Source organism: Nerophis lumbriciformis, linkage group LG19 (genome assembly GCF_033978685.3).
Source record: "Nerophis lumbriciformis linkage group LG19, RoL_Nlum_v2.1, whole genome shotgun sequence".
In the NCBI taxonomy this organism is placed as follows: Eukaryota; Metazoa; Chordata; class Actinopteri; order Syngnathiformes; family Syngnathidae; genus Nerophis; species Nerophis lumbriciformis.
The window spans coordinates 3117127-3129165 of NC_084566.2; the positions used below are offsets into that span (position 1 = coordinate 3117127).

Consider the following 12039-nt stretch of genomic DNA (forward strand, 5'->3'; position numbering starts at 1 on the left):
TGTAACAATACAATAAAACAAATATATTTGATGTTTTTTTTAATTATTTTAACAATAGGCTTATGTATATGACTTTTTATAGATTCTACAAGAAACACAAAACTTAAAAAATAAATGATTTACAATTGCACACACAAGGTTTTGTGCAGCTTCACTCATTATAAAGGAAGATAATGTGCTTCGTACACTTGCAGGACCGCAAGCAAGGTCGCAGAGAAAATGCGGGCTGGAATTTGAGTGATGTGGGCATTTTCTATATGAACAAGTGGAATGGATTGGATACCGATGCACGAAAGGGGCTCTCTACCTTACGCTACGAAGTGGGGGGAAACTGAGTGAATAATAACAGGTTATATGATTATTTATTTAAACTCATATTTGGGCCACTTTATAATGAATATGTCGGCATTTATTTGTAAAAACAAAACAAAAAAACACCAAATTATTTAGGGGGGCTTAAGAATATTTTAGGGGGGCTTGAGCCCCCCTAAAATAGGCCTAACAACGCCAATGAGTTAAAGTACCAATGATTGTCACACACACTAGGTGTGGTGAAATATGTCCTCTGCATTTGACCCATCCCCTTGATCACCCCCTGGGATGTGAGGGGAGCAGTGGGCAGCAGCGGCGCCGCGCCCAGGAATAATTGTTGGTGATTTAACCCCCAATTCCAACCCTTGATGCTGAGTGCAAAGCAGGGAAGAATGCTGGTATGAGCTTTTAAACATAACCCGTTAACTGCTGCCAATCAAATGGTGAATAAGATACTCTTTAGGGTTCATATGTTTGTAAATCTGACTGTGATGAAGTCAGTGCCTCACCAGTCATGAACCTCACCGCACGTCACTGGTATGTATATACATATATACACGTTTGTATGTGTGTGTATATATATATATATATATATATATATATATATATATATATATATATATATATATATATATATATATATATATATGCACATACATGCGTTTTCTTTATTTTCATGACTATTTACATTGTAGATTGTCACATCAAAACTATGAATGGACACATGTGGAGTTATGTACGTAACAAAAAAAGGTGAAATAACTGAAAACATGTTTTATATTCTAGTTTCTTCAAAATAGCCATCTTTGCTCCGATTACTGCTTTGCACACTCTTGGCATTCTCTCGATGAGCTTCAAGAGGTTGTCACCTGATATAGTTTTCACTTCACAGGTGCGCTTGAAGCTCGTGGAGAGAATGCCAAGAGTGTGCAAAGCAGTAATCAGAGCAAATATGGCTATTTTGAAGAAACTAGAATATAAAACATGTTTTCAGTTATTTCACAATTTTTTGTTAAGTACATAACTCCACATGTGTTCATTCATAGTTTTGATGAGTCAATCTACAATGCAAATAGTCATGAAAATAAAAAAAACACATTGAATGAGAAGGTGTGTCCAAACTTTTGGCCTGTACTGAGATATATATATATATATATATATATATATATATATATATATATTGATTGATTGATTGATATATTTTTATTTCAAATATGCATAAAAACAAGAGCAAACCTGATCCAATACAGTACTATAGCCTTAACAGACATTATAACAAAATGAAAACAATGGAAAAGAAAAAACAAAAACAAATGAGCATTGGACTTTTTTTTTTTTTTTTTTTTTTTTTAACATATTTGAAAAGGAGTGAGAAGAAGTTTACACTTATTTAATCCCACCCCCTTTCTTTAAATCATAAATTACTCTGAGCTAGAACTACCTGTTCACTCAATGTACAAACTTAATGAACTTGTATATACATAAATTATAGATATATACATACATATGCACACTACACACATACATAGCCACACCATTACCACTAGTGATCATGGAAATGGTATGATGCCACCACAGCAACACCACTGCCTATATATATATATATATATATATATATATATATATATATATACATACATACATATACATACATACGGCAAATAATATTTATCAATAGCAATAATATGGAACAATAACATAAGCTAATATTTTGTGCCAATTATTTTTGATAATTATTAATTTTTATTTATAATTATTTTCAAAAGCATTAAGATTAGTCAAAATATGCGAAATAAAGAAATATAACTTAAAATATTTTTATTAAAGAACACATTCAATAGAAATAATAAAAATGGCGTCGTGAATAATTGTTAGAATTAATGAAATAAAGACATTAAAAAATATACTTAATTTTATTTTAGAAACTATATTCTAAAAATATTGAAATACACTTATAACTTTTAAAACTAAACACTAAGAATAAGGCTTTGTTTATCGACATGTAATATTTAAAAACTTTTCTTTTTTTTTTTTAAACAGTGCTGTCAAAAATAGGTCATAACATGTGATTCATCACCAAAAATATCACATAAATTATGTCTACATGCAGATTAATCCCGCAATCAACCACGGACGATTAACTGAATAACGTGCATTGCAATAAAACTATTTTTAATTGTTCCTGTATGACATATTGACAATAAAATTTAATTGGTCTTCAAATAGTTTTTTCTTTTAAGTGTATTTAAATTATGCAAGCGAGAAACCATTCGATAGCACTAACAAAACTAAATTAATAAAAATATGTCTTTTATAGTTTTTGTATTCACTAATTAAAATTACATTATAATAAATAAATACATACAAATAATAATTACAAATAAATAAATACAATAAAATAAAATAAAATTGACAAATAATAATTACAAATAAATAAATACAATAAAATAAAATAAAATAAAATTGAACTGTTTTCATAAAAGAAACACAATGCAAAGGGGGAAAAAAATGTTCATGCATCGTAACGTCAACTAACCGAAAACAGGAAGTGGTGTGTGTGTGTAAACGCAAAGGAGTTGAAGGGGATTTCCACCAAGAGGAAACATCAAAGCTTAATAGTCAACAGTTTCAATGCTAAATGTTTATGAGAGTAAGCTAATACATGGCTGGAATGTTTTCACTAACCTTTTAAAGCATTATTTTTAATGTCAATTTGAACTCATCTCTCATTCATTTCTAAACTTTTCAACCAACATACAGTATTTTTCCACCTTCTCTCCCCCAATGACGAGCCCAAATGTCCCACCTTAAACCGTCTGATCGTGTCAGAGCTCGGCTATTTCCCAGCCTCTTGTAAATGCCACTGACTGGCTAATGTGAACTCTCACTCTCCTGAGGAAATGTCCCCGAGCGTTGGTGTGCCAACCTCTGAGGCTCTGACTCGCTCATCTATCACTAAGCCGCAAATACACATTAGGCTTCCATTACAGACCATCACAGCTTATACGACTGGGACGGAGCACACGGCCTGCCTGCAGAAAGGCCAACAGCTGGGAGCAGCAATCAAACTAACCCATTTAACTCGGGTTTATTTTGGTGGCAGCGGAATAAAAAATAAATTAAAAAATCCAAATAACACCCCGCGGCTCATTTCCTGATTGTGTTACATGTTATATTAGGGCCGAAGTGTACACAACCATTCTATAAATACAGCACCCGTCCGTTAAAAGTGTAAGGGTTGTAAATATGTGGCTGCTGAAAACCAACCAGAGTTGAGTTTAGCACTTTGTTGGCGTCATCATTTGTGGCTTTCTCTTTTCCACACAGAGTGGGGAGGCAGGTGTAATTCAAGCAAGCTGTCAGCTTTGAAATACGGATCCAGAAAATAGAACGCTGTCTCGTCCTCATCTGGCACTCCAGTGTGTGTGTGTGTTCTTGTATTTCTACCCTTCTTGAGACATCAACAAGGAAATGTACCTTCCATATGACGACAGATGAACAAGTTAGAACCGAAATCATGGTCCAATGCATCTCATAGAGAGCAAATACTAAAGTCTGTGAACATTGCTCCAAAGTCAGGATGTTTTGTTACTTTAATGTGCATACAAAAGTAAACATTGCAAAGGCAGCAATATATGATCAATCAAGACGGCAGCTAAAGAAGGACTTCCCTATTCATCCCCGAAAAAAAACCTTGCCAGGTTGAACAGCTGATTTTACGTCTTCCGGTGCTAACGTAAGACAACCCGTGTCCCATATGTGACCATAGGATGAACAAGTACACTACGGTACTAAGACTATAGTGGCTATTAACAATTAGCTTCTACAGCTGGTTGCCCAAAGTGCGGCACAGGGGCCATCTGTGGTCCGTGACTCCTTTGTCATCGGCCTTAAGCGTATTACAAAAAAACAAAAAATAGAGATCTTATTTGCACCCCTGGTGGTGAAATCTATCAAAATTAGGGTGGTGCCAAAAAGGAGGGAATTTTCAAATTGACTGTGTGTCGGTTATAAAAGTGCTCCCCCTCTGGTCAACATATGAAATAACAAGTGTGTGTAAGAAATTGAAATGCGCCCCCTTTGGCCAAAATTAATAAAGAAAATAAAATGAATATGTATATAGAGACATACTGTAATAACTTGAAGTAAATAATGAAGATTCAAAACTAATTACAAACAAAAAATTCAAAAAAAAAATGTATTAACTAAAACGTTTTTTTATATTTGCATAGTATGTATATATTAAGGTTGTAAATGCAAATCTTTATATATCTAGAAAGGGTGGTCCTCAAGAGGTAGGCATTTTTGGCGGTCTCAAGAAGGCAACAAATACAAGAGAGTGTGGGTGTGTGTGTGTGTGTGTGTGTGTGTGTGCGTGTGTGTGTGTGTGTCCTCTCTCCACCCCCCCACCACCGCCGCCCACCCCCCATTCAAGCTGGAAGCTTATCTTGCAGATAAAATGAAATCGAATAGAAACACCCTTTCTAAAGAGGCCTCACACGTGGGCTTCCAGCAATTTCTCAGTGCTCATATTGGAGATATACTACTGCAAACACAAAAATCTTAAATGAAGTCCCCTCGCAATAAAGGCCTTAGATCTACTGGATTGAAAAAAGCCGTACGAAGTAAAAACAATTAAAAAAATAACCTTTAAAAGCTCTGTGCTAAATGAACTAACAAGTGGTCACTTAGAAAATTGAACCGGCAAAAATGAGTCGTGTTGACAGTGGGCTTACCTGAGCGCTACCTGGAAAGACGAAGCCACTTTAAGCAAAAGGTCACGTTGACGCAACGCGCCACGACATCAACGAAGATGTTCGCTTCCCTCTTCCGCCACTTCACTCGCTCTCCTCGCTCGCTCACAATAGCACCTTCTGCTTAGCAACGGCCATACCGCAAGTGTGGTCAGGTTTACAGCGAACCATCACTGCGCAACATCAAGTCTCCATGACAACCACTCCTTTATCTCATTTGCATCCTCTACTTGCATTATCTATTTGATTCTAAATATGGTCACCTTGCTGTTTTCCACGCCTCTTCTCTCACCATTTTTTGCTACTTCCTCTTTCCTCCTCTCTTTCACAATTGCGTGCTTGTTTATAGCACATACAATGAGGACGAGATTATCCAGACCGCTCTGAAATCAATGATTTGATTAATCTTAACCCTCTGGGGCAAACGTTTAATATTCTTTGAAAACTCTGAGTTAAAAATAATTTTTGGATTCATATTTTTTCTACTTGACAAGTTCAAATCTCTCAACTTCAGCCTTATCGGGACCAAAATGTATTTTGATACTTTTCAATACTTTTCTAAATAAAGGGGACCACAAAAAATGGCATTATTGGCTTTATTTTGACAAAAAATCTTAGGGTACATTAAACATGTTTCTTATTGAAATGTCCTTAAATAAAATAGTGAACATACTAGACAACGTGTCTTTTAGTAGTAACTAAACAAACAAAGGCTCCTAATTTGTCTGCTGATGTATGCAGTAACATATTGTGTCATTTATCATTCTATTATTTTGTCAACATTATGAAGGACAAGCTGTAAACATGGATTATTAATCTACATGTTCATTTACTGTTAATGTCTGCTTATTTTATGTGTTAACATGTTCTATCTACACTTCTTTAAAATGTAATAATCACTTATTCTTCTCTTGTTTGGATACTTTACATTAGTTTTGGATGATAACACAAATTTAGGTATTGATCCGATACCAAGTAGTTACAGGATCATACATTGGTCATATTCAAAGTCCTCATGTGTCCAGGGACTTTTTTCCTGAGTTTATAAACATAATATAAATTTTAAAAAAAACGAAAAAAGATTATGTGACGCTAAAAATATCGATGTATTCATAGTAGTATCAACTAGATACGCTCCTGTACTTGGTATCATTACAGTGGATGTCAGGTGTAGATCCACCCATGGCATTTGTTTACATTGTGACGCCGGTGAGCTATTGTATCCTCCTGCGGTGCGTAGTGAAGCATGTTTAGCTATTCCTCCTCCTGCAGGGATGATACTTGTAAGAAACGTACTTTGTCGCCATGGAGGCGAAGATTAGTGATTTAGAAGTAGCTGAAACAGACTGCGGATAGAGGTTAGCCGCCAGCTAGCTAGCTATGTTTTAAAGCACCTCTTCCTGAGGGCGTTTCAGTGTTATAACTTCCCCTTTATCTTTAGTTTTTAGACCAAAATGCATCCATTCTCCCTTTTCTGTCTACACACTGTTTCTGCTTGTAAGTACTCCGTGTGTGTGCGCTGCCGAACATGCTCCTCTGCTCGTAAAACCAGCAATGTCATGATGTGACAACGCGTCATGTCCACTAAAAAAAAGGGGGTGGCGGGACCGGTACTTTTTAGAAGCAGTATAGTACCGAATATGATTAATTAGTATCCCGGTGCTAAACTAGTACCGGTATACCGTACAACCCTAATCCATGGCATGCAATATTTGTTCAACCCTTAATATATACTCCATTTGACCCAATTAGTCAGTTTTTTTATTTATGAAAAAAAAAAGTATAAAAAGTTACGCTAACCCGACAAATAAAAATGCATTAAAAATTGTTTTTCTTACTAATATTAAGTATATTGAGGCCTGATCTTTTACCCTGTACCCCAGACATTTTACATTTACTGTATGGATGTATTGGATGCACATTTATCTAAATCTAAATTTTAAAAAATGACATAATGAAGTAAAATAGACATTCAAACATGATATATTTGCTGTTTTTAAATAAGAGATTTGAGCAAAAAAGTAGAAAAAAAATGAATCCAAAAATGTTTTACACACATAACTGGCTGGGGACTATTTGGTCCTGGTGCTACTTAATTGGGCTAAAACTAATTTGCAGCATATTTTTGAAATAAAACGATGAAAATGTTACATAAATGTAAAATCTAAATAATTCAAATCACATTAACACAACCGAAAAGTTATGGGCAAAAATAGAGCAAATATCTGCCTGAGAGGATGAAAATGTGGGTTAATTAGTCATAAGAGATTAACAAAATGTCAAAAGACAGCTTCAACAAAATGAGTCTTATATTTAAAAATAGAAACATCTCAATTGACACCAAAGTTGGAGTCCTCAAAACGTACGTATGCTTCGGGCACAAACAAGATTTGTAACAATTCGAAATAGGCAGCTGAAATTCCTTGGACATATCATTAGAAAAGACAGCTTAGAAAAACTGATGTTAACAGGAAAACTAGTTGGAAAGAAAGCTCCAAGTGGACAACAAACAACATATAACAACCTAAGAAATGTTATCGGAAATATCAAAAATATAGAAGTCATACAGAGGGTGGAGGCCAGAGAAGACTGGAGAGCCCTGATCATCCATGCCTGCAAACAGGCCTGATGATGAGTCATGGTATCCAGATGAGGGTGACAAGTTTGTGGGATCCGTTTTTTACTGCAAAGTTCATAAATGTTCCTCTGGATTACCAAGGCAGTAGGGTTGTACGGTACACCGGTACTAGTATAGTATCACGGTACCAATTAATCAAAAACGGCACTATACTCTGAAAAGTACCGGTTCGCCATTTTAATTTTTTTCAACAGGCATGACGGCGCGTCGTCATGTCATGACATTGCTGGTTTTACAAGCAGAGGAGCATGTTCAGCAGCGCACACACACAGAGTACTTACAAGCAGACACAGAGTGTAGACAGAAAAGGGAGAACGGACGCATTTTGGCCTAAAATTGACGATAAAGGTGAAGTTATAACACTGAAACGCCCTCAGGAGGAGGTGCTTTAAGACATGGCTAGCTAGTTAGCGGCTAATGTCCATCCGCAATCGGCAGTGTTTTAGCTACTTCTAAATCACTACTCCTCGCCTCCGTGGCGACAAATAAAGTACGTTTCTTACAAGTAGCATTATCACTGCAGGATGAGGAATATCTAAACATGCTTCACTACACACCGTAGGAGGATACAATAGCTCACCGGCGTCACAATGTAAACAAATGCCATGGGTGGATCTACACCTGACATCATACCTGCCAACTTTTGAAATCAGAAAAACCTAGTAGCCAGGGTCCAAGGGCCGCAGGCCCCGGTAAGTCCAGGACAAAGTCCTGGTGGGGGGTTCCTTCGCCCCCCGACGCAAAATGATTATTAGCATTCAGACAGGTTAAAATGTTGCTAAAACCATCACTTTTCTATCAGTCACAGTGACTTTTCAAAACAAAAATATTACAGCAAAAATCATATGGGTTGATTGACATGTTTATTCTGTAAGCTAACTTCAATAGTTTGAAATGATTTTGACAGTTAATGCCAGTTATCCTGTCAACCTTTCACAAGACTTCAATTTGTTAATTAAACGTATAAACAGTATAAACACGTTTTACAGTAAACAAATGGTAAAACAGTACTAAACAATTCCATTAAAAAAAAATTGGTGTCATTATTAACTTTCTGTCCAAGCTTGTATAATCTACTGCCTTGTTCAATTGTAAAAAATATTCTGTGCCTAAAATTCACATTTCTATCACAATTATCATACTGTAAACATGGTAAGCTAACTTCATTAAAATTAATAGTCCTGTCAATAGCATGGAATTACAATTCAAATGTAGTTTTTTTTAAGCCTTTCAAAAGAATTCAAAATATGAAAAATTCATGAAAATTAATTTAAGCCATCAGACACTTGAAAAGTGGCACATCACATCTCTAATGTAATCATTTGAACTTTTCAACAGAAATAGCACTGCAAAAATATTAAGGACATACTTCTGTATTTTGGTAGTTATGCTGTCAACATTTAACAAGATTTCTTCAACTTGGACTTGAAAGCATAGATAGTATAAACACTTTTGACAGTATAACAGTACTAAACAATTCCAATAGATAACATTGGTGTCATTACCTTTTTGTTTGCTCAATTATTGCCTCCGTAAATAAAACTTCGGCATTTATCACATCCAAAGAATCTGTTTGGGCGACGAAAAACGTTGAAAGTTTTCCACTTGTATCGCTAACAACAGCATTAGACTTGTGTTTTTTTGTCCCAACGTGGTCTTTTACATCGCTAATTCCTCCGTGTCCGATCAAAAAATCTTGTCTGCACAAGGTGCAATTCGCGTAGTTTTCACCCTTTTTGGAACGGATAATTATTCCGGGTAGGCTTTTGAATATTCTTCACGGAATGACTGCAGTTTTCTTTTCGGTTTACGACTCGTATGCGATTTTTCTCCGGCTGATTCCATGATCGTTCGCTCGTTTGGAAACAATGGCAACTGGTCCCTCGTGCTTGGCAGCGGTGCTATAAATAGCCTCGCGCATGTGTAACAGGTACGTTAGCTATTATAGTAGACGTTCTCAATATTTGGGCTAATCAGAAGTCTAGATTACGACTCGGAGAGAGTAGGACAGACACAATTAAATGCTTTAAATTATACTGGTGTTATTTAAATATGTACAGTGCAACAAATAGTGGACATACATTGATAGGAATGGCCATTCAAAACAAAAGAAAAAAACAGCAAGGGTTCAGGTAATTCATAACAGGTAGTATCAAAAGTTCTTAAAAAGGTCATATGAGACTGATCGCAGTCCATATGCGCATTCAGAGTTCATACAGCCACACGGTTTGGGGTTGTGGATATGGCAGTTTGTAGTGAGAGTTCAGTTTATGGGCAGGGTGTGTATGAGGTAGTGCAAAGGGCCGCAGAGCAATGAGGTGCGAGGCAAGGGGTTCGGCTATAAGCCGCCTACCGGCCCGACCAGAACAGGTGGAGATCCTTGGGCTCAGGCTCGAGGCCTATCTACAGCTCGCCATCCAAGACTTAGGGACCTGGCCTGCGTAAGCACAGGACCCGAAGTTCAATCAATGTGCGCACATAAACATCAACATTAAGTCATCTATCGTTCGACCTTCAATAAATAAGTTACACTTATTATTATCATTATTAGCTATAATACTGCTAACATTAACAATCACATGCATGTATAAAATAAACACGACAGTACACAGTGTTGTCACTATGACAGGAGTAACATTACCGTATTTTCCGCACTATAAGGCGCACCTAAAAACCACACATTTTCTCAAAAGCTGACAGTGCGCCTTATAACCCGGTGCGCTTTATTACGATTCATTTTCATAAAGTTTCGATCTCGCAACTTCGGTAAACAGCCGCCATCTTTTTTCCCGGTAGAACAGGAAGCGCTTCTTCTTCTACGCAAGCAACCGCCAAGGAAAGCACCCGCCCCCATAGAACAGGAAGCGCTTCTTCTTCTACTGTAAGCAACCACCCGCCCCCGGAAGAAGAAGAAAAAACGCGCGGATATCACCGTACGTTTCATTTCCTGTTTACATCTGTAAAGACCACAAAATGGCTCCTACTAAGCGACAAGGATCCGGTTCATAAAAAGACGCAATCTCTCCATCCGCACACGGATTACTACCGTATTTCACAGCAACTGATATTCCTGTGAACCGCACTGTGGAACGGGAGCACGTACGGTGAATATTCGCACCACAGGGAATGAGAAGTCATCCTTCACTGTGGTTCTAGCTTGCCATGCTAACTTCCACCCATGGTGATATTCAAAAGGAAGACCTTGCCAAAAGAGACCTTTCCAGCCGGCGTCATCATAAAAGCTAACTCGAAGGGATGGATGGATGAAGAAAAGATGAGCGAGTGGTTAAGGGAAGTTTACGCGAAGAGGCCGGGTGGCTTTTTTCACACAGCTCCGAAGGCGAACACACCTTCACTAAGACGGGCAGACAGCGCCGGACGACATACGCCAACATTTGCCAGTGGATCGTAAATGCCTGGGCAGATATTTCGGTCACAACTGTGGTCCGAGCTTTCCGGAAGGCAGGATTCACAGAACTACTGGACAACAACAGCGACACTGACTCCGATGACTTCTACGAGACGGAACCGGCCATTTTGCATCCCACGCTTGCGCAACTTTTCAATTCGGACACCGAAGACGAAGAATTCGAAGGATTTACGAATGAAGAATAACTTCAGAAGGTGAGCGCTATGTTTATTTTGTGTGTTGTGACATTAACGTTCGAGCAACATTATGTTGCTATTGCTCTACACCATTTTGAATTTTACTATGTTTGTGATTGCACATTTGCGTACATTTTGGGACAGAGTTGTTAGAACGCTGGTTTTCAATATATTATTAAAGTTTGACTGAACTATCTGACTGTTTTTTTGACATTCCCTTTAGCGCAGCGTAGGCGCGGCTTATAATCCGGGGCGGCTTATTGGTGGACAAAGTTATGAAATATGTAATTCATTGAAGGTGCGGCTAATAATCCGGTGCGCCTTATAGTGCGGAAAATACGGTAACTAACAGTGACGTCACTATGACGGGTGTAACCGCACACCAGCGGCAGTATTCATTCATTGTCTTTACCATAGCATAAAAAGTGCAAATGGCCTTAAAACGCCACAACATTCAGTTACCATATGTAAATACTCAAAATAAAGACTCGACATAAATATAAATTCAATCGGATCAGAAACATTGGAGGAAACGGGATTAAAACCCGATGCTAACCGCCCATAGGAAATACATGGGTACGGCTAGTCGCTACTATTAGCAAACAGATTCACATACCAACTCGACTTAAAATCTTATCATCGACACACTCTCTCGTCGCAACACGTCCCTGATGTTCGGCACCTACAAGTTTACAATTAGTTGTAAAATGTTGGACGGTTGTTTTTACA

General features: G+C 37.4%; 1 protein-coding gene across 3 annotated transcripts in view; it reads right to left on the reverse strand.

Annotated features, from left to right (window-relative positions):
- Window positions 1–12039, reverse strand: part of mbnl1 (muscleblind-like splicing regulator 1) — a 179124-nt gene that overhangs the window by 163172 nt on the left and 3913 nt on the right. Inside the window, exon 1 of one of the 3 annotated variants that reach the window (XM_061979685.2) lies at window positions 5049–5192. The exons of the other annotated variants lie outside the window; for them this stretch is intronic. The gene's annotated coding sequence lies outside the window, so the exon portion shown is untranslated. Of the gene's footprint in view, window positions 1–5048; window positions 5193–12039 lie in introns of those variants that run through there. 3 annotated transcript variants of the gene reach the window in all.